At 37.2% G+C, this 20445-nt stretch overlaps 1 protein-coding gene and 1 long non-coding RNA gene across 3 annotated transcripts in view; one reads left to right on the forward strand and one right to left on the reverse strand.

Moving 5' to 3' along the window:
- LOC128552749 (uncharacterized) overlaps nucleotides 1–20445 on the reverse strand; it is a gene marked incomplete at its 5' end in the record, with an annotated part of 37948 nt that overhangs the window by 8720 nt on the left and 8783 nt on the right. The gene's annotated exons all lie outside the window — the stretch shown is intronic.
- On the forward strand, nucleotides 1295–17940 carry LOC128552750 (uncharacterized). 2 transcript variants are annotated; one of them, XR_008369158.1, is made up of 4 exons: nucleotides 1295–1417; nucleotides 1963–2080; nucleotides 16535–16611; nucleotides 17494–17940. It is a non-coding gene; the product is annotated as an uncharacterized LOC128552750 (long non-coding RNA). The 2 variants fall into 2 exon arrangements; XR_008369157.1 differs by lacking the exon at nucleotides 1295–1417 and having other exon boundaries at nucleotides 1605–2080.

A 20445-nucleotide genomic window follows, 5' to 3' on the forward strand; every position in this document is an offset into this window, starting at 1 on the left:
TGTGAAGGAATTATATCACAAGTGATATAATAATACGCATCATAACGACAAACAATGATTTATTCAAGAGCAAATCACTAAATGAGATATATATTATTTCGATTCTAACACGTTACCAAGGATTTTTACGTACATCCTTGACGACAGTCATTAAGTATTTGCCCATTTTCAATCGGTTTCTTTTCCAGCGCGCTGCTATGCCGTTTGATGCCATGACGTAATAATTGTGACGTCAGAACAGTGATTTGTTGTATAATAATCCACTGTTTTCTGCCTTCTGTGTTTAATAGGAAAATAAATCGGATCGTGTTAGAATTTCACACAATATTTTGTTTACACTGATAAGTATTGATATCTTAAGGAAATAACAGTTGAAACTATATAAAATCATTACTTATTCAGGCTAGAAAATACCCTGAGGTCAGGATTTGCTAGTCGTCCGGTACCCGGCTAGCAGGCTAGAATTCCAATTACCAGACGGCTAGACACTTACTTTAATGTTTGTAACAGTATACATTTTATAGCACACAAACGTGACTGTGTCATAATCGCTTGTACAGTTTTTCGACAGGACATTATTAAGTAAACCATGTCATGTTAGAATATGGAAATGTCTAGCTGTCTTGTAACCAATGCCTAAGCCAGAGATCTAGCTGTGAGGTAACCAGATGTATCTAGCACATCCTTAAGTGCTTTTTTTCGTCATCTGGTTACATGTGATTGATATTTTATGTTAGGAAAAGAGCTTCTTATGAAATTGTAATTGTCATTGTTTAAAAGGGTTCCAGTTATGTTTTTGTTGTTGTTTTACTAATTTTGTTCAATATAAGATTGAATGATACATTTTGTAATGTAACGATTAATTAAGAGTTAATTGTGTTTGAAGATTTGATTCACAGAAAATAATTAGAATTTTGATAAGATCCGCTTTAAGCATGCTTATGACGTGAGCACAAAAGTACAAATTTGTTTTTGTTTTTTTTATATAAAATGTCATTAGATATGATCTGTGGCAAAATATGAGCCATGCCATGAAAAAACCCACATAGTGGCTTTGCGACCAGCTTATGTGCAGTCTGGTCAGGATCCATGCTGTTCGCTAACGGTTTCTCTAATTGCAATAGGCTTTGAAAGCGAACAGTATGGATCCTGACCAGACTGCACAGATGCGCAGGCTGGTCTGGATCCATGCTGGTTGCAAATGCACTATGTTGGTTTTCTCGTGGCGTGGCTCATATTATTATTTCGTTACACTTTCACAATGCTTTAATAGATAAGTATAAATTTCTTTTTCTGTGAACAGGTTATTGTGAGATAGTCTGATTACATTGGAGCTGCCAGATTGTGTATGAAATCCTGAAAAAAGTACTTCAACAACTTTTTCATGAACCACAGAAACTTCACCTTACCAAATTGTGTGAAGTGTATACATTTGCTAGAAATATTTTTATGAATTTGTTGTCTGGATAATCCATAAAACCCAGTTTCAGAATACTATACAGGTTAAAGATCACGACTTAAAATCTTTCATTGTTTCAAGACATATAATCTATAAACATTTTAGACATTTTATATGTATCTTTAGGTAACGTCTCTTTTTCCTGGTACACATGCTTTTCAAGAAAGTTCCACAGTCATTAATTGACAACAATAAATAAAAAATGTAGAAAGAAAACAGGGAGTTGAATAGTTCCTATTTGAAATGCTGGTCAGTAGTGGTCTGCTACCTTAAAATTTAATGCCTACTCTCAGTTTCGATATGAAAAATTGTCGGATACATGAAAACCATCACATTTCTTGTAGAATACATTCCAGCAGTTGGGTACGTAGCTTCCCACAAATCGGTGTGTAGGTACATATTTCCTAGGGAGAGTTCAGTGTAATATCTTCTCGGATGTTACAGAAAGAATGCATAGTATTATGTTTCCAAATTTATTCATGATATAAATATTTCTTTTTCAGAGGACCAGACATTGTGAGAAAGTTTGATTGCATTCAAGAGCTGCCAGAGCTAAAGCTAGAAACGAAACTAAACAACTTCTTCTCATGATCCGCTTAATTGATCTTCACATTGAATTGTGTGAGTTATGAATTTTGTTTCAAAGGGTATCATAAATTCTCTTTCTGATTAATCCGCAAGAACCGGTTGAAAACTTAAATATTGAACATTCCTTTAATTAACATTATAGGTCATTGTCTTATTGTAAAGAATGACCAACACAGTATTCTTACTACAAGTATATGTTTATTATATGAGTGCGCCTTAACAACTGCTGAAACAACATCCCAAACTGGGTGTGTATAAAATATACGAATGCGCTGTGAGTATACTACATTATCTACATAATGATACATATCCCTTTTTGGCAAAGAACAAGGAACACTGTCAGGATACTGGTTATATGACCCAGGGAAGTGCCTACGCCTTTAGTATCTTGAACAATGGTTTGGGTCCAATCGCTAAGGTGACTATGTCTTAGACTAGCTGACAAACGATGTAGAATGTCCTTTGTTAAAAACGTAAAGCTGGTGAGACCAAATATCTCAGATATAGAATTTTGCTTTGGCTACCTTGCCTAAATGATTCGTGTACCAATGATTCGAAAATGATTTTAATTATGAGCTAGACAATTTCAGGGATCAGGCAAATCACTAAATGTTTCAAACTAACAATTTTCAATTAGCTCAAACTCCTATTGGCTGGAGACTCTATACTTGACTGGTCTTTTTGTTGAAGTTCCTGTCAGACAACGTCTTTGAATCAACAACATACGAGTCCTGTCGCATAGATGCTCGGCCTCTGTCCTCTCAAATTCTATAAGATTGCCCTGACTCCTGGATGCTCAGCGCCTATATGCTATCATATGTAGCACTCAACTATCTATAGGTATATCCCCGATGCCTTGGCTGTACTTCGCCAATAATGCGAACCGTCTATAACTGGAACTCTCCAAACTATCTCAATAGATTAACAAACACTGGGTCTCTGTCTCAGTTTTCCCGATGGGCTCAGCCTATATATGCTAGGGTCTAAGCATTCAATTACCTTAAGGTAAAACTCTATGGCCAGGCCCTATAAGCTCGAAACCTTATCGAAATTCTGCTACTCTTCTTTAGTCTAAGAATTTTCCAAAGTCTTCTTTTTAATAATTTATCCGCCTGACAGGGTGACTGCAATAGTCTCCTTCTCAAGGTACGGGGATAAATTATTAGTTTTGAATCCTCGATGTTCTTCTTCAACCGCTGGATACCGAATGAGCTCTCTGTCTCCATTCACCTATTTATACTCACAACTGCTATTTTTAGAATTTGTTTCCTGATTGGTCCCAAATTTAAACAAAAACGTTCTACAACGAGTATTTGCTCTATCAAATACGGTTCCCTTTAACTTTTGTATATGATATAATGTGCGAAGCTGACCCAGCTATCCACATAATGAACCCAAATCAACCAAAAATGCCCCAAATTCTATTATTAACAGCAATTCAACAATAATTATAGCAATGATAGCATAAAAGGGAGTCAAGCACTATCTGTGCTTATATGTTACGTTATCAATATATTAAATATACAAATTATTCTGACAATAGCCCCCTTCTCAAGAAAATACTTTTATTTTCAACACTTACGAATAATTTGTGTACAAAACAAAATCTCCTTTTCTTTTTAAACTATTCCGATTTTTACAAATCAGGTATCACTGCTATATTAACATACATTCACTAATATACGGGAAAAAAATCAGTATCAAAGATCAAACATCTCTAAAAGACTCAACAAATAGTAAAATATCTCAAGAATATCATAAAAAACGTTAATCTCCTGACCTTTAATTTTCCTATCATCATCTTCATAATACGTTCATTTGTTTCTCTGATTGTGAGAGTAACTTGGTCATCTTTTCTGTTGACATAAAATTGTTTTCACCAAAACCTCCTTTTACATGATAACTCATGTCAGACCTACGTATAAACCCTTTTCTGAGTTCTTTTCTCATGTCATTTTATCCCCATGACTTCTTATGCTCAAAATTATTTGAGCCATAGACTTTATAACCCTTATCATCTCGTCTGTTATGATCTCTATCATATATATTCTTTCTGTTATGCCAACGCGATCCTCTGTTCGCGTATTTAAATTTAATGACCTCTCATGATACGGGTTGAATCCTTGATCATCAAAATTTGTATACTTTGGTCTGTCATCAATTGTCCCCATTTTTTTTCTGTTCTATCATGATGCTTATATTCTTGCAAACCAATGTCTACCGTAACTGCTTTTTGATGCCAGATCATCTTTACATTCGGGCATACATCACATGACCGGAAAAACCCTGTTACTTCATTTGTTATACAAGGCCAGTGAAAACTTGAGCGATTTTCATCAAATGTCTCTTTACTGATAATGTCCCCTGAATTTTGACTTAGAGCTAATGTCATAAACACTTCTCCTGAACTGTATTGGGGACTACTATCTGTTTAACAACTCTGCCCTTTTTCTCTTCAAAGATTCTATATAATACGTTTTCCCTCACTTCATAAATAAAACCTGAAACCTCTTTTTGTTTTCAGTTTCGCCTTTAACCTTAGCATAAGTCCAAAGTTTCTGTAACGTCTCATCATCTTTCTGAGCAATCTTCATTTGCTCAACATAAACGTTGCTCTTTGACTTCGAAAACCTCAGAGAGTCTGTAATACCTACATTATGCGTGTCTTTCATCTCGGTTTTCCATTATACTGCCTATCTGAAACTCCATTTATATTACCGATTATCAAATCGCATAAAATTTTCGGCACAACAATTGCCTCAATTTCACCTTTTAAAATAGGTGTATCAACCTGTATCTTTGCTGCAGGAACTGTCCTTGAACGTCCACAATCGCAACCATAAGATACGTCTTATCCAACATTTGATTCTCTAATACGTGATTTTTACTGACAGCTGCCAATTCACCCCCTGTATCTCTCAAACTTGAACTTCTTTATCACCATATATCCTTTTTTCAATATCAATTTCCCTTTTCCAAACCGTTTTTTGAATAAATGGTACAGGTCTTGCTATAACCAAAAATGTTTTTTCCATGTCTAACATAAGTCGTCCATCTCTAGCAGTCTTTTAACCGTTCGTCATCAAATTTATATTGCTACAACTGAGGCGCAACTTTCCTTTCACCCGACAGTCTGTCTTTCTGCGCTTGGCCTTCCTTTCTCCAATCTTTAGGTGTAGACTCTTGTGTTCCATGCCTATTTCTCTGTCTTTCCTCATAGGACCCCTACTAGCTAAAGCTGCACCGCTTACCTTCCTTTGGATAGCCCTCTGAAATTCTCGGGCTATTGCCCCTTCCTTATTACATATGAAACATATTGGCTTCTTAAAAGCTGGCTTTTCTCTTTGTGTGGGCTGGGACACTGGCTAAAACCTCGGTCGAAGGCTGGGCTCTTGCTGCATGACAAATTGCTTCTATTCACCTGTTAATGTGATAGAGCCACCATGAGCTTCAATATATTTTTCTGCCAACTGTGTAATCTCAGCTCTCGACTTCGAAACTTTTTCCCTTTAAGAATAAAGCAAGGTCTTGGAACACGTTGGATGAACTGTTCTCTGTATAAGGTCCTTCAGCATTTCAAAACGTATTGTCAATTTCTGCCATCTCTGTCCATCGACTAAAATACCTGTCCAGCCTTGCCATAAACTGAAAAACAGTTTCACCACCTCTGCCTTGCATTCCCTGAACTTCAATCTAAAACCTTCTTCTGTTAACTGGTAACGCTTCAGAACTGCTTTCTTCAATGCCGTATAGTCTTTGGCTTGGTCCTGGAGGCATGCTTGTTTTATACGTCCAGGCCTTTTCCTGTAATAGTGAGCTGAGGCTTACAGCCCATGTCTCTTCTTTCCACCCTGGCTTTTGCAAAACCTAAAATCGCTCGAGTATGCATCCATATCATCTTTACTTTCTTCGAATTTCCGGCAGCCTTGGCCGCAATGTTTTACTGCTTAAGTGCTCAGCACCTTTATCCCTCCCAAGCTCCGCGTCAGCCTTTATTTTAAGCTTTCTCCAACTCCTTTTTCTTTCAAAGCTCGTTTTTCCCCCTCAAACGTTCAATCTGAAACACTCTTTTCTTCTCAGCCTGTTCAAGCTCAAACAGTCGTTTCTTTTCAGCTTCTTGAGCCTCAAACCTCCGTTGTTCATCCTCATGATGCCGCCTTTCTTCATCTCGTCTGTGTCTCTCGTCTTCCCCGTCTCAACATACGTTCCTCACGTTCAGTATACTCCTTTTCTTTTCTATCCACATAATCACAAACTCGGAACCTGAAAAGCCCATTCGTTCTCCCATCGCCACCCATCTATCGTAGTCCATCTTAAAACCTTACGTTTGAACTAATGCGGGACTAAAATATATATAGCTCAGGCTACCCTCATTCCCCGCTGTTTTGGTACCCCAAAAGAACGTTAAAACCACTAGTCTCTGTACCTCCTTGATATAGATCCCGGACGAGCCCAAATTGCAGGATACTGTTTATGACCCAGGGAAGTGCCACGCCTTTAGTATCTTGAACAATGGTTTGGGTCCAATCGCTAAGGTGACTATGTCTTAGACTAGCTGACAAACGAGTAAATTGTCCTTTGTTAAAAACGTAAAGCTGGTGGACCAAATATCTCAGATATAAATTTTGTTTTGGGCAAACCTTGCCTAAATGATTCGTGTACCAATGATTCGAAAATGATTTTAATTATAGCTAGAAAATTTTCGGGGATCAGGCAAATCACTAAATTTTCAAACTAACAATTTTCAATTAGCTCAAACTCCTATTGGCTGGAGACCTATACTTGACGGGCTTTTTGTTGAATTTCCTGTCAGACAACGCTTTGAATCAACAACATACGAGTCCTGTCGCATAGATGCTCGGCCTCTGTCCTCTCAAATTCTATAAGATTGCCCTGACTCCTGAATGCTCAGCGCCATATGCTACATATGTAGCACTCAACTATCATATAGGTATTATCCCCGATGCCTTGGCTGTACTTCGCCAATAATGCTGAACCGTCTATAAGCTGGAACTCTCCTACTATCTCATAGATTACCAAACACCTCTGGGTCTCGTCTCAGCTTCCCAATGCTAGCCAACATATATTGCTTGGCTATAGCATTCAATTACCTTTAAGTAAAACTCTATGCGCTGGCCTACTACTTTCTAAAACCTATCGAAATTCTGTACTTCTTTTTATCTAAGACTTCAAAGTCTTCTTTTTAATAATTTATCCGCCCAGCAGGGTGACTGCAATTAGTCCCTTCTCAGTTCGGAACCAATTATTAGTTGATCCTCGATGTCCTCTCAATCACCTTGGAACCGAATGACTCTCTGTCAACATCTACCTATTTATACTCAGCAAACGTGCTATTATTAGAACTTGTTTCTGATTGGTCCAAATTAAACATAACGTTTTCTACAACGAGTACTTGCTCTATCAAATATCCTGGTTCCCCTTAACTTTTTATAACATAAATGTGCCAACTTTGGACCCAGCTATCCAACATAATGAACCCAAACAACGAAAATGACCCAAATCTATATTAACAGGCAATTCAAATACGTTATAATATAGCAAATGATAATATGAAAAGGAGTCAATGACTATGTGATAATGTTACGTTATCAAAATTAAAATATACAAATTTTGACAATAAGCCCTCTTTCAAGAAAATACTTTTATTTTTCAAACATGCTTAGCGAATAATTTGTGTACAAAACAAAATCTCCTTTCTTTTTACTATTTCTCGTTTTTACAATCAGGTATCACTGCTATATTAACATTTACATCACTAATATACTGATTAAATCGTACAAAGATAAAATCTCATAAAGTTTTCTCACAAATAATGATCTCAGAATTATCTTTAAACGTTAATCTCCTGAATTTAAGTTGCTTCATATTCTTCTGAATGACGTTTTCATTTGTTTCTCTGATTGTGAATAGCTTGTCATCTTTTGTTGACATTATATTGTTTTACACAAAACCTCCTTTACTGATAATTGTAGACCTACGTATAAAATACCCTTTTCTGAGTTCATTTTCATGTCATTTTATCTCCTGACTGCTTATCAATTTTATTTGAGCCATAGGACTTATCACCCTTATATCGTCTGTTATGTTCTATCATAATATATTCTTTCTGTTTCAACCGATCCTCTGTTCGCAATTCTTATAATGACCTTCATGATTACGGTTGAATCTTGTCATCAAAATTGTATGACATTTGTCGTCATAGATGTCTCCAGATTTTTCTGTCTATCATGTGCTTATAATTCTTGCAAACCATGTCTACCGTAACTGTCTTGATGCCAATCATCTTGTACATTCTGGCAACATCACATGACCGGAAACCTTGTTAATTTCTTTGTTATACAAAGCCAGTGAAAACTTGAGCGATCTTAAATGTCTTTTAAGATCGATAAAGTGTCCCGAAATTATGACTATGAGCTAATGCTCATATTCTCCTGAACGTTTGGGACTACAGATTTTAAATACCTGCCCTTTTAACTTCAAAGTTCTATATAAGACTTTTCCCTCAACTTCATAATAAAACCTGAACCTCTTTTAAAATTCAGTTTCGCCTTATCCTTAGCATAAGTCCAAGTTACTGTACTGTTCTCGATCTTTTGTAGCAATCGTTCATTTGCTCATTAAACGTTCTTTTGACTTCGACATAACTCAGAGAGTTCTAATCCTGGATTTATGGCCGTAACATTACTCTCTATGGTTTTCCAATTACATTGCTTAGATGATTTGACATATAATTACCTGATTATAGAATAACAATTTTGGACCTCATAATTCACATCCTCATAATTCACCTTAATTAGAAATTACATTCTGAACTGCATATTTTGCTGCAGGCAACTTCAATGAATCTTCTTCAGTCAAGAATCATAGTCCTCAGTATCCAAATTTTTGAATTTCGATTAGTAAGTTTTCTGACAATGCCAATTACACCTAGTTCGTCGACGATCAAACCTTGACCTAATTAAAAACTGTAAGTATCTATTCCAGCTATAAGTTCCTTTCATCCGATTTTTGAAATGGTTAACAGGGCTGTACTAACTGAAATAGGATTTTCCATTGCTAAATAAGTGTCATCTTACTATGACTTTTTTTACACCCACTGGTGGTTCTTCACAATGAACATTCCAAACTTAGAGCTGCAATATTGCTATTCATTTGGCTGGCGTAGACTTTTACTGGCACATTGGCCTTCCTTTCTCCAAGGTTGGTGCAGACCTCTTGTGTTCCATGCCTATTCTGTTTGCCGTCTCATAGGAATCCCTAAGCTTAATAGCTGCAACCTACCTTCCTAAATTGATGGTCTCTGCATCTCGTGAAAATACCTCCTTTCAATATTTGAAGAATTGGCTTCTAAAAGCTGGCTTTCTTTTGTGTAGGCTCGGACACTGGCCTGAACCTGTCGAAGGTGTGGCTCTTTGCCGTGGAAGGCATTTGCTTTATGCAACCTTTAGATGTGATAAGCCACCATGAGCTTTCAATATGTTCTGACCAACTGTGTATCTCAGCTCCAACCCGAAACTCTTTCCTTTAAGATAAAGCAAGGTCCTTGGAACACGTTGGATGAAGTTCATCATGCCCTTTTAGGTCCTATCAGCAATATTCAAACGGTATGTCCAACTGGGCCATCAATTCCATCGACTAATTCCTTTTGAACAACCATTGCCAAAACCATTGAACCTATACCTTACACCCAATTGGCTTGCATTCCTCGAACTCATTAAAACTTTCTGTCTATATGGCTAACGCTCGTTAATTTAAAACTGTAATGCCGTTAGTGGAATTGGCTGTCCTGGAGCTTGCTGGTGATACGCCGGCCTAATTTCTGTAAGTGTGACCCGATGCAGTACACCCAATTCTATTCTTTCCAGCCCTGCCTTTGCAAACGCTCATATCGCTCGAGGTATTGTCCATACTCCTTTACTTTCTCCATCTTTCGAGCCTGGCCCCAATGTTTTACTGCTTAAGGTGCTCAGCACCGTTAATCCCGCTCCCAGCTCCGTCGTAAACAGCCTTTTTTTAAGCATCTCCAACTCAAAAACTTTGCAAATCGTTCATCCCTCACTGTTCAATCTGGGAAAAACTCTTTTATTCTCAGCCGTGTCAGCTCAAACGTCGATTCTTTTACAGCTCTTGAACCTCAAAACTCCGTTGTTCATCCACATGATGCCGCATATTCTTCATTGCGATGTGTCTCATGTCCTCCGTTCAACCATAGATTCCTCAGTTCATATACCCTTTTCTTTTCTATCCACAGAACAAGCTCGGAACCTGAAAAGCCATTTCATCAAAATGCAATCACCCTGTCGTGTCCATCTTAAAACTTAGTTTCCAAAGTCCGGTTAATAACATAATAGCTAGCACCTTCAGCACAGCTATTTTGTAACAAAAAACCGTTAAATCCACTAGTCTCTGTACACTCCTTGGAACGATCCCGGACGACCCCCAAGATTGTCAGGTTCATGTTTTAATGCCCAGGAATGTGCCTACGCCTTTGTACTTGAACAATGGTCCCTGGTCCAATCGCTAAGGTACTATGTCTAGATTAGCTGCAAACGTTAGAATTTCCTTTGTTAAAAACGTAAAGCCCCTTGTGAACCTAATATCTCAGATTTAGATTTGCTTTGGTACCTTGTCCTACAATATTCGTTACAATGATTCGAATGATTTTATTATGAGCTAGGCAATTTCATGGGATCAGGCAAATTCCCTAAATGTTTCAACCTAACATTTTCAATTAGCTCTCTCCTATTTGGGATTACCAACATTGACTGGTTCTAATTTCTGTAGTTGCCGAAGTCATTGCAAGTACGTTATTGAATCAATATTCCACGAGTCTTCGCATAGATTGCTTACTTGAACCTCGCAAATTGTTATAGAGTTGCACCTGACTTCCTGGAATGCTCGCGGCTATTATGATATCATATGTAACACTCAAATATATAGTAATTATTCTCGATGCCTTTTGCTTCACTTCGCAAAATGTGAATTTGTCTCTTATCTTGACCTACGGACCTATTCATAATTACCAAACCTGGGTCTGTTTCACTTTCCCGATCGGACGCCCAGTCATTGCTTGGGTCTAAGCGATATCCAATTTAACCTTTACAAATGTAAAACTCTATGCGCTGGCCATGCTCGAAAACTTATCGAAATTTGCTACCTTCTTTAGTCTAAGAACTTACCAAAGTCTTTTTTAAATAATTTATTATGAAGGGGACTAAATGCTCACAAGTCCAAACTGGGTTATAAAATTATAGATTGAATCCTACATTTCTCTTCAAAAACGTCTGATACGAACTTTTTCTTTACATTAATCCTTACTTAAAACATTTTCCACAGACGAGGAATCTTTTTTTGAACTTGTTTCTGATTGGCCAAATTAAACATTAACTTCACGAGTCTTTCTAGTCAAACTCTGGTGGTTTCGAAGACTTACAGATGATATGATCAAAACTAGCGAAGTTCTAGGGACCGACTATCCCCCATAATAACCAAAGTCTAACATAAATGACTCTTTCAAAACTATTTACACTATTAACAATTTCATGAATGAGCAAAATAGTAATAACCACATAAAGGTAAATTAAAGTTATTAAATACTTAAATATACAAATATCTGTACAAGACAATTTCTAGAAAATAAAATCAATATCAAAATACTACAAATTTACTATAACGTAAATATTTCTTTCATAAGGTCTGTTTCTCCATGAATGGCATATTTTTGCTATCAACACTTAAATTATCTCTGTTCACTGTTTACATAGCACGCGTGTTTCCGCTATCTAATGTTATCATATTACATTGTTTCAAATTAATCTTGTCGGAGGTTTAACTGCCCTGCCAGATTTACTCATATATGTTTTTTCTCTTGCTTCACTATCTGACCTTTTATTGCTTTTATCAGAGAATTGTGAAATACAGTCGGAATTTTCTTGAGGCGCCGAAAGGTTGTTATTTTCACATTTGCATGTCAACATCAGGTATGCACTCTTTTGATTCATTGTTTGTAACAAATGCCTCCTATTGCGACGATATGTGTTACCGTCAGGGTGTTTTAACAGAGTATGACCTATCATGATGTTTTTTGCACTACTACTGCAGGACTCAATTTTTATTTGCTTGCTGAATTGGTGCCGAATCTCCTAATTTCTAATGGTGGTAAATGCTTGGCTGTCATATCATAATACACTTTCTCTTTTTCCTTGTTTGCTGACAATTTTCTCACGAATGCCTTGTGTGAGATTTGCCGGGGAAGTAATTGTGACTTAGCAACTGGCAACATTGACCTAATTTGACGTTGGAACATGATTTCACTGGGTGAAAAACCTAATTTTAAGTTTTGTAACCCTATATTCTTGTATTCCTATCATTGGGTCGGTGCCTGATGCTCTGGCCTTCGTGAAATGCGCTTGCAAATTTTCACGTACGCTTCCGCAAAACCATTACCGGAGCTGTGGTAAGGACTTGTGGTCTGGTGTGTAAAATCCCAGAGCTTGCAAAGTTTGCAAACTCAAGAGATGCATAGCATGGCCCATTATCAGATACTACAATTTCTGGTATGCCAGATCTAGCAAATATGCCCCTTGAGCCTACTTATAACTGTCGAACTTCTACAGTTAGGCAGCTCTTTGACCTCAAAGTAATGTGAATAATGGTCAGCGACTATCAAAAAGTCTTTGCCATTGAACTCAAATAGGTCTGTGCCAACTACCTGCCATGGGTATTCTGGAACTTGGGTGTAGACAAGCGGTTCTTTCTGGTTTGAGTCTCTGTGTTGCAAACATACAGGACATTTCAGAACGAGATCTTTAATTTCCTGGGTGATTCTAGGCCAGAACACAATATCACTTGCTCTACTTTTGTTTTCTCTATTCCCATATGACTTGAAGAATGTAGTTTTGACAATAAGTCTGCCCTTAGGGATTTAGGAATAACAATTTTGTGACCCTTCATTATTACCCCATCCATGACGGTAAGCTCATCCCTGTAATTCCAGAAATCTAGCAGTTCTGACTTGCAGTGATTTCTTTCATCAGGCCAACCTTCATAATGACTTGCTTCAGGGACAAAAGTTGTTCGTCCCTGTCAGTATTGACCTTGATTTCTTGTAATTCCGGTCACTTACCGGTAAGCTTCTTTTGACCATATTAACCTGGACTTCTACAGTTTCCGTCAGGGACGGATCTGTATCCTTGACCGGAAATCTAGACAAAGTATCTGTAAAGGAATCTGAGTTTCCCTGCCTATAAGTGACATCTATATCATACTGTGAAATGTTTAAGAGCAGCCGCTGTAACCTAACAGGTGCAGCAAATAAGGGTTTCTTACATATAGCTATCAATGGTAAGTGGTCTGTAAACTACTTTGACTTTTTTCCCATACACCCACTGGTGGAATTTCTTCAAGCCAAATACCAGTCCAAGACACTCTAACTCAATCATAGCATAGTTCATTGGCTTGGCGTAAGACTTTTACTGGCATAACCTATAGGTCTACCTTCTTGAGGAGTGTGGCCCCAGTCCTGACCTACTTGCGTCGGTTTGCAACTCTAAGGGTTTGGCCGGTCATAGGAAAGCAAGGACAGGAGCTTGCGTTAATGATATCAATCATCTGATCATATAGCTTGCTGCTGTGATTCACCCCAGAGAAATTCTACATCTTTCGCCAATAATTTTTGTAAGGGCAAAGTGACTCAGATAGCCTAGGTGCATATCTAGCGAGATACTGACTCATGCCAAGTACCGTTTCGAGTTGTGACCTATTTTCCGGGATAGGCATTTCTCGAATTGCAGACACCTTGTCTGGATCTGGCTAAGACCTTGTTTAGATATCACATGACCGAAATAACTAATCTGGGACCCGCCCAACCTCAAGCTTATCTGGATTAAGGCGTATACCTTGTTCTAGTGACCTTTGGAGCACTGCTCTCAAATTCGCATCATGCTCCTCCCTTGTTTTGCCATATACTAAAATATCGTCTACTATGGCAGCTACCCCTGGGAGACCCTCAAATATTTCGTCTATTTTCCTTTGGAACAGATCCATGGCAGACGAATCCTCAGATATCTGTACCTCCCAAATATGGTATTGAATGTAGTCAACATGGAAGACTTTTCTGTCAAATGCATGGCCCAGTAACCTGACCTAGCGTCTAATTTTGTAAAACATGTAGCACCGTTTAGCTGGGAAGTATGTCATCCAGTGTTTTCGTCGGATGATAAGGACGTTGAATGTTTCTGTTCAAGTCACCCGGATCAAGTACTATTCGCAAGTCACTGATTTTTTCTGTACTGTCACCATTGAATTGACCCACTCAGTAGGCTCACTTACTTTTGTAATGACCCCCAATTCTCCATCTTATCTAGCTCCTTCTTTGCATTTATCTCGTAATGCAACAGGAATCCTACGTGGAGGATGAACCACAGGTTTAGCATCATGTTTCAGATAAATAGAACATTGCCCTGGAATAGAGCCAATGCCCTTAAAAACCTGGGAATATTCATTCAGCACTGTGTTTTGTTAAGCGGGGAGGATACATAATTGGAAGTGACAGCATGTGCGAGTTTAACTAGGCCAAAATCTATGGAAGTCTGGAAACCAAACAAGGGTGGTGACTGGGTGTCTACTACATGAAATTCTACATACTTGGTCTGTGCAGAAGGTTCATGGGTACACTGCAGGGTAATGGAACCTAGACATACGAAAGGGTTGCCATTATAACCTGTGAGCTTTGTTACAGAGGAACAGAGTGCGGTTTTTACACCTAATTGTTGCAATGCAAAATGAGGTAAAATATTCACTGTGCGCCAGTGTCTATCATGAAAGAAATTTGTTTCCCAAGAGGTCCAGTTTTTAATATCCACAAATGCCTGATTGCACATCTTGTCCACAGCACTAATTACTGTAATCAATGTAAATATCCTCAGATGAATCATCAGCCCTCACTTCATTGACACGTTTACTCCTGCACACCCTCGCGTAGTGATTCCATTTTTTACAGTTTCGGCATTGCACTCCCTTCGCCTTACACTGTTTGTCCCATGGAATTGACCACAGTTTTGGCACGATTTGTGCGCGACATCGGGCTTGTTTTTCCGTTGATTTCCGCGACCCGCCTTTGCACTTTATATCTCGTTTTCTCGATTCCTCTTTTTTGTGAGTATGTTTTCCGTACAAAGTTAATAGAAGACGATTCTTGCATGTTATTCATTTGCTCTTGTGCATATTCTACAGTTTGACATATGTCAACAGCTTTCGCCAATGTTAGTTTCTCACCTACTGTCAAAGCTTCTCTCTAATTTTGGACGACTTTACACCGAACACGATTCGATCTCTAATCAAATCTTCCTTGTAGGCTTCGCCATAAGAAACAGTCATTTGCAAGTATCTTAAGTCGTGTGATGAATTGTTCCATGGTATTTCACCTTGCACTTCATTATTAAATTTGAACCGCGCAAATACTGGGTTTGATTTCGGCTGAACGTGTTTTTCAAATGCGTCGGCGGTAGCTTTTACTGATTTTTTCTGATCAGCTGTCAACACTAAAGTTTTATAAATTTCTCTTCCTTTTTGTCCCATCCATAGGAGCAAGTATGTGATTTGTACTGGCTCATCTTTCCCCTTTAACGGACCCTGGAATATCAATTCCGCGTGACCTCTAAAGGTTTTGAATGTTTCCAACAAATTCGGACTGTCCCAGTCCATTGTAGGCGTCGGTACACCGGTTAAATCCATTATTTAAATCCGATACACTATATGCACAATGATTGTTAATAATCCTGACAAATGCCGATGTATTAAAATCGTTAATTTTCTGACACCATGTCTTATTGTAAAGCATGACCAACACAGTATTCTTACTACAAGTATATGTTTATTATATGAGTGCGCCTTAACAACTGCTGAAACAACATCCCAAACTGGGTGTGTATAAAATATACGCATGCGCTGTGAGTATACTACATTATCTACATAATGATACAGTCATTTGATCATATAGCTCTTTTTCATTTACAAGTTAATGAAGCTTACATTAAAAATCATTGTGTCACATGACGGAGATATACTGTTTCTGCCTTTGCCATCAGTCTTTCCGGCCGTCTATCCGGATTAAGCTTGGCCGGCTTTCTTAGGTCAAACTGCTGGCTGGATTTCGAAGAAACTTCACAGGAGTGAATCAGTGATCAAAACCAAGCCTAGTTTTGCATATGGCGAACACATTCCGCCTCGCTGCATAAAACGGCTGACAGAGCTTAAGGTATACATAGACATGTTTTTGTGACAAAAGCACCTTGTAGTTATTCTAACAGATTTCAGCTGAAGGGAGCAAATTTATTTAATAACCTGTTACATAAAAAAGGTGAAAAATTGAAAAGTTACTTAAATACCTTGAAATTCAAAAGCAGTTTACTGAGCTGTATATTCATTTCTCAGAAAAAAACATGCATATTAACTTTTTGTTTTCAGCAACCTGTATGCTACATTGTATAATGACGTTGAGCAAATAAAGATACTGCAGTCAGCGTTACAACCTTCATTAAACAGTAAGATTTTATGACAATATTTTAAATCACTTTACATATATTTTTGTCAAGCACAAATGGCTGTGCTGTGTATGTGTGTCCATCCGTCTGTCTAGATTTGAATCTCTCGGCCATAAATTTGACATGCATGAAGTAATCATGTTTATATTTGGCATGAATGTTGATCTCAATAAGACAGAGCGCATTAACATTTTGCAAACCCAAGGTTCCTATCTCAAAGGTCAAGGTCACAGAGGTCAAAGGGTGGGCCCGACATGTTTCCTATGGGCCTCTAGTTAAGGGGGCTTATTGCACTTCAAATCTAAGTTATCCATGCAGAGTTCTGGTTTCCATTGCAGCCAAAAAGGAAAAAAAATACTTTAAAAATTTTCATCACAGAAACTGCCAGTCTGATTTTGAATTCTTTATCTCTACAGCTTTGATATTCGGCATGTGATATAAGGGTTTGACTGTCTACCATAATTCTCCAGATTATTGCCTTAAGGCCAAAAAGGCCATACCCATGTTAAGGCATGAACAGAATATAATGAAAGCCGGGAATATGTTTTGACAGGTCAAATAAATTGTACAATATAGGCTAACATAGAAGAAGCCCAAATCTGTACTGGTACCATTACACAAACACACTTGAAGCTTTGAACACAGGTGAGCACTTTAGGGTCAATGACACTCTTGTTTTCTGGATATTATTTTTGCTACTACTGAATGATATATATAATTATACACTTCAACAGAACCAGTGTAAAGTGGTGCAGAGTAAAAAAAAATATACTTACAACTTTTTCTTGTATATTTTTTTTCTTCTGCAATTAACTGTTTTAATTAAACAACTATTTAAATGATAATGTGCACTTCAGTTTATGTTTTCACTCTTTATTTCAGGAATGAATTGGTGTTACAGAAATGGATAACTTATGTAGACAAACACTTTCAGACTACTGAAACTACACATTGTTTGAGACTATGAGAATGGCTTATTTTCATGATGGAACTCATACCACAAAGAAAGAACTTGCTTTATCTTATTTCTTATAACTAGTCCTCAAAGACATACCCAAGTAAACTACATCAGGAAAGAAAGCAAACAAAGTTGATTCAGGATTTAGAATTGAATGTTTTTGTGTCAACAGTGTGTGAAAACTGCGGAAAATAGGATTTTAATTTCAAGGATTTGATTTAGTATGTCAAGGAGTGATTTGTTTTTAATTCATCACACAAGTTATTGACAATGCTCTAAAATATAAATAGGATGTGTAAATACAGACTTTCATACCTAACTAAAATAATGTTGAACTCAACAGAATAAACAAACTACCATCTGTTGTATGATATATTAGTTGTTTTATCAAACTTTGTCAGTTTTGTTACATTACTTATCATTGATAGAATATATTATCTAATAACTCTTTACAAAGTGTCAAGTACTCATCATTATAAGCTATTTTGAAATAATTACAGGACTGATATTTTACTGGTATTAGTTAAATGTGTTGTTATTAGACCCCTTACATTTGAAAGTGAGTTTTCTTTATACATACAGGATTTTGCTATTCCGTCTGTCGGCTAGTCCAGTCTGTCAGATCTTTGTCCAGAAATTACATTTGAAATAAAATATAGCATCATTTTCAGTTAGGCCATACCAAATTGATTAATAGTTCTTCGGAAAATTTTCAAAAAAATAGGAGCGGGCGAGCGAAATTTTTATTTTTTATTTTTTTCTCAATTTTGATTTTTTCAGAGGCGGGTAGATTTTACATGGAGCGAGCGGGCGTTTTTTATTTTTTTTCCCAGCTTGAACCCTTGAGGAGGCGGTTATGATTATATATAAAGTTAACATTTCTTTAGAAATAACACAGAAATCAAACATTTACAGTGTGGGTAACACAGTATATAGCTTTTCTATATGTTTTAAAGACTACATGAATGATTTTGCAAATAAATTCATGCCAAAACTCACTGAATCACTTTATTTTTTTATTTTGTAATTTTAATTACTAAGGAATGGGTGTCTTATTTTTAATTTTGATTTTTCTACATTAATCTGAAGACGTGCCTATTTAATGGCACAGAATGAGGAATATTTAAGACAAAACAAGCACATGATTGTGTGGAATAACATTTCTTCTGAAACACAGTTAGATGGCTTTGACACATGAACAAATTTGTGCCCCTAGTGGAACTCCAACCCATAGAGGTGAGGGGATGTAATAAACCACTTGACCAGTGAGACCAAACGGAGTTGGGCATACAGATGCTTCGACATTGCTCGAATCCCTTTGGAATAATTTCTTAACAGATCATGATCAGGCTAGCTTAAGCTTTGTGGTAGAGATTCATTTCAGGCAAAAATAATAACAGACGGACAAAGAATGATCCCAATATGGCCACCCTTAAAAGTGTTGTTTGTTGTGCTTTGACTGAACTAGAAATCTAGAGTTGGGAAGTCTGTTTTTTTCAGTTTCTTTCGTTCAATCAATTTACAGCCAATTTTAAATATATCCTGGCGTCATGTGTACAAACAGGCAAAACTGGGGTTACAAATTATTTTCATATCAACACTACTTATTTGAAAAGCTAAACAATTTTTAAACTGACTAAATGCGTTTTGATAGGATATCTGACTGCTGTACTAAAGAAGTTACGTTCAAAAAGATTTGGGCCGAGACAATGTGATAGGTCGGTCAGGATCTGTGAACAAATATTTTTTTAAGATAGTAGTTGGCCTCAGCTTTGGGCTCTAGATCTAGCATGCTGAATTAAACAACTGATAACAAATGGTTTGAAAACTTTATATCTGAACAATATTTCCAAATATTTTTAACTGCATCCCCGTGCACATCTTACAAGTCGGGCTTCGTTCTTTTCACTGTATTGAACAAAAGTAGAATGTGCCTATTTCATTACCTACCGGCACATCGAAGGCCATGTGTGGCACTAGCACAGACACTCCAGATTTAAAACAAATGATGAACAACACCATAATTCCTGACTTTTTGAGTTTAGATCATAAGCTACATGTATTACGGACGCATGAAATCCGATCAATATCACTTTGACGCATTAAAACAGCGATAAAACCTGTTTTGCCGTTATTATTCCGGACCGCGTAATCGAAAAAAAAAGATTTTTTTCGGAGATTTTTATGTACGTGCGGGCGGGTAATTTTTATTTTTTTTTCTCGGGAATGAAATTATTGATGCGGTAGTTCCGACGAACGACATATCAATTTGGCATGGCCTTATTCTTGCAAAGAAAACTTTTAACAAGGTGATGGACTGCTTGCACGATTTCAACTACTCTTTTCCAAAAACATGGTGACATTTGAAGGTCCAAAGAGTGCAATTCATTGAGGACTGTACATAATTCCTTTCTTTCTGTATTGATACTCTATTATCAGTATTATTCAGCCAACTTGTTGCATGCAAGATTTGATGCAGTGATTCAAAGGTCAATGTTACACGGAAACATTTAAGTTTGTTAGCTCAGATATACGAAGTATGGAGAGCTGTCCTACTTGGCCTCAGCGTCTTTCTGCGTCACCTTGGTTAAAGTTTTGATGAACTTTCTCTTTATCTCAGTAATTACTCGAAGACTTTGTTTCAAACTTAAAATAGTTATTCGTCATCTTTACCCACATCATATGACACAAGGATCATAACTCCATCACCAATATTTCATGAATTATCTCCCCTTTTACTTAGAATTTCAGTTTGAAGTTTTGATGCACTTTCATTCTGTCTCACTTATTAATCCCCGGCCACAAGTGGTGGGGGGTTATAGGAATGGTCTCCGTCTGTCCTTCCATAACACTTTTGTGTCCTCTCCATATCTCCT

Source organism: Mercenaria mercenaria, unplaced genomic scaffold, assembly GCF_021730395.1.
Source record: "Mercenaria mercenaria strain notata unplaced genomic scaffold, MADL_Memer_1 contig_3118, whole genome shotgun sequence".
Classification (NCBI taxonomy): domain Eukaryota; kingdom Metazoa; phylum Mollusca; class Bivalvia; order Venerida; family Veneridae; genus Mercenaria; species Mercenaria mercenaria.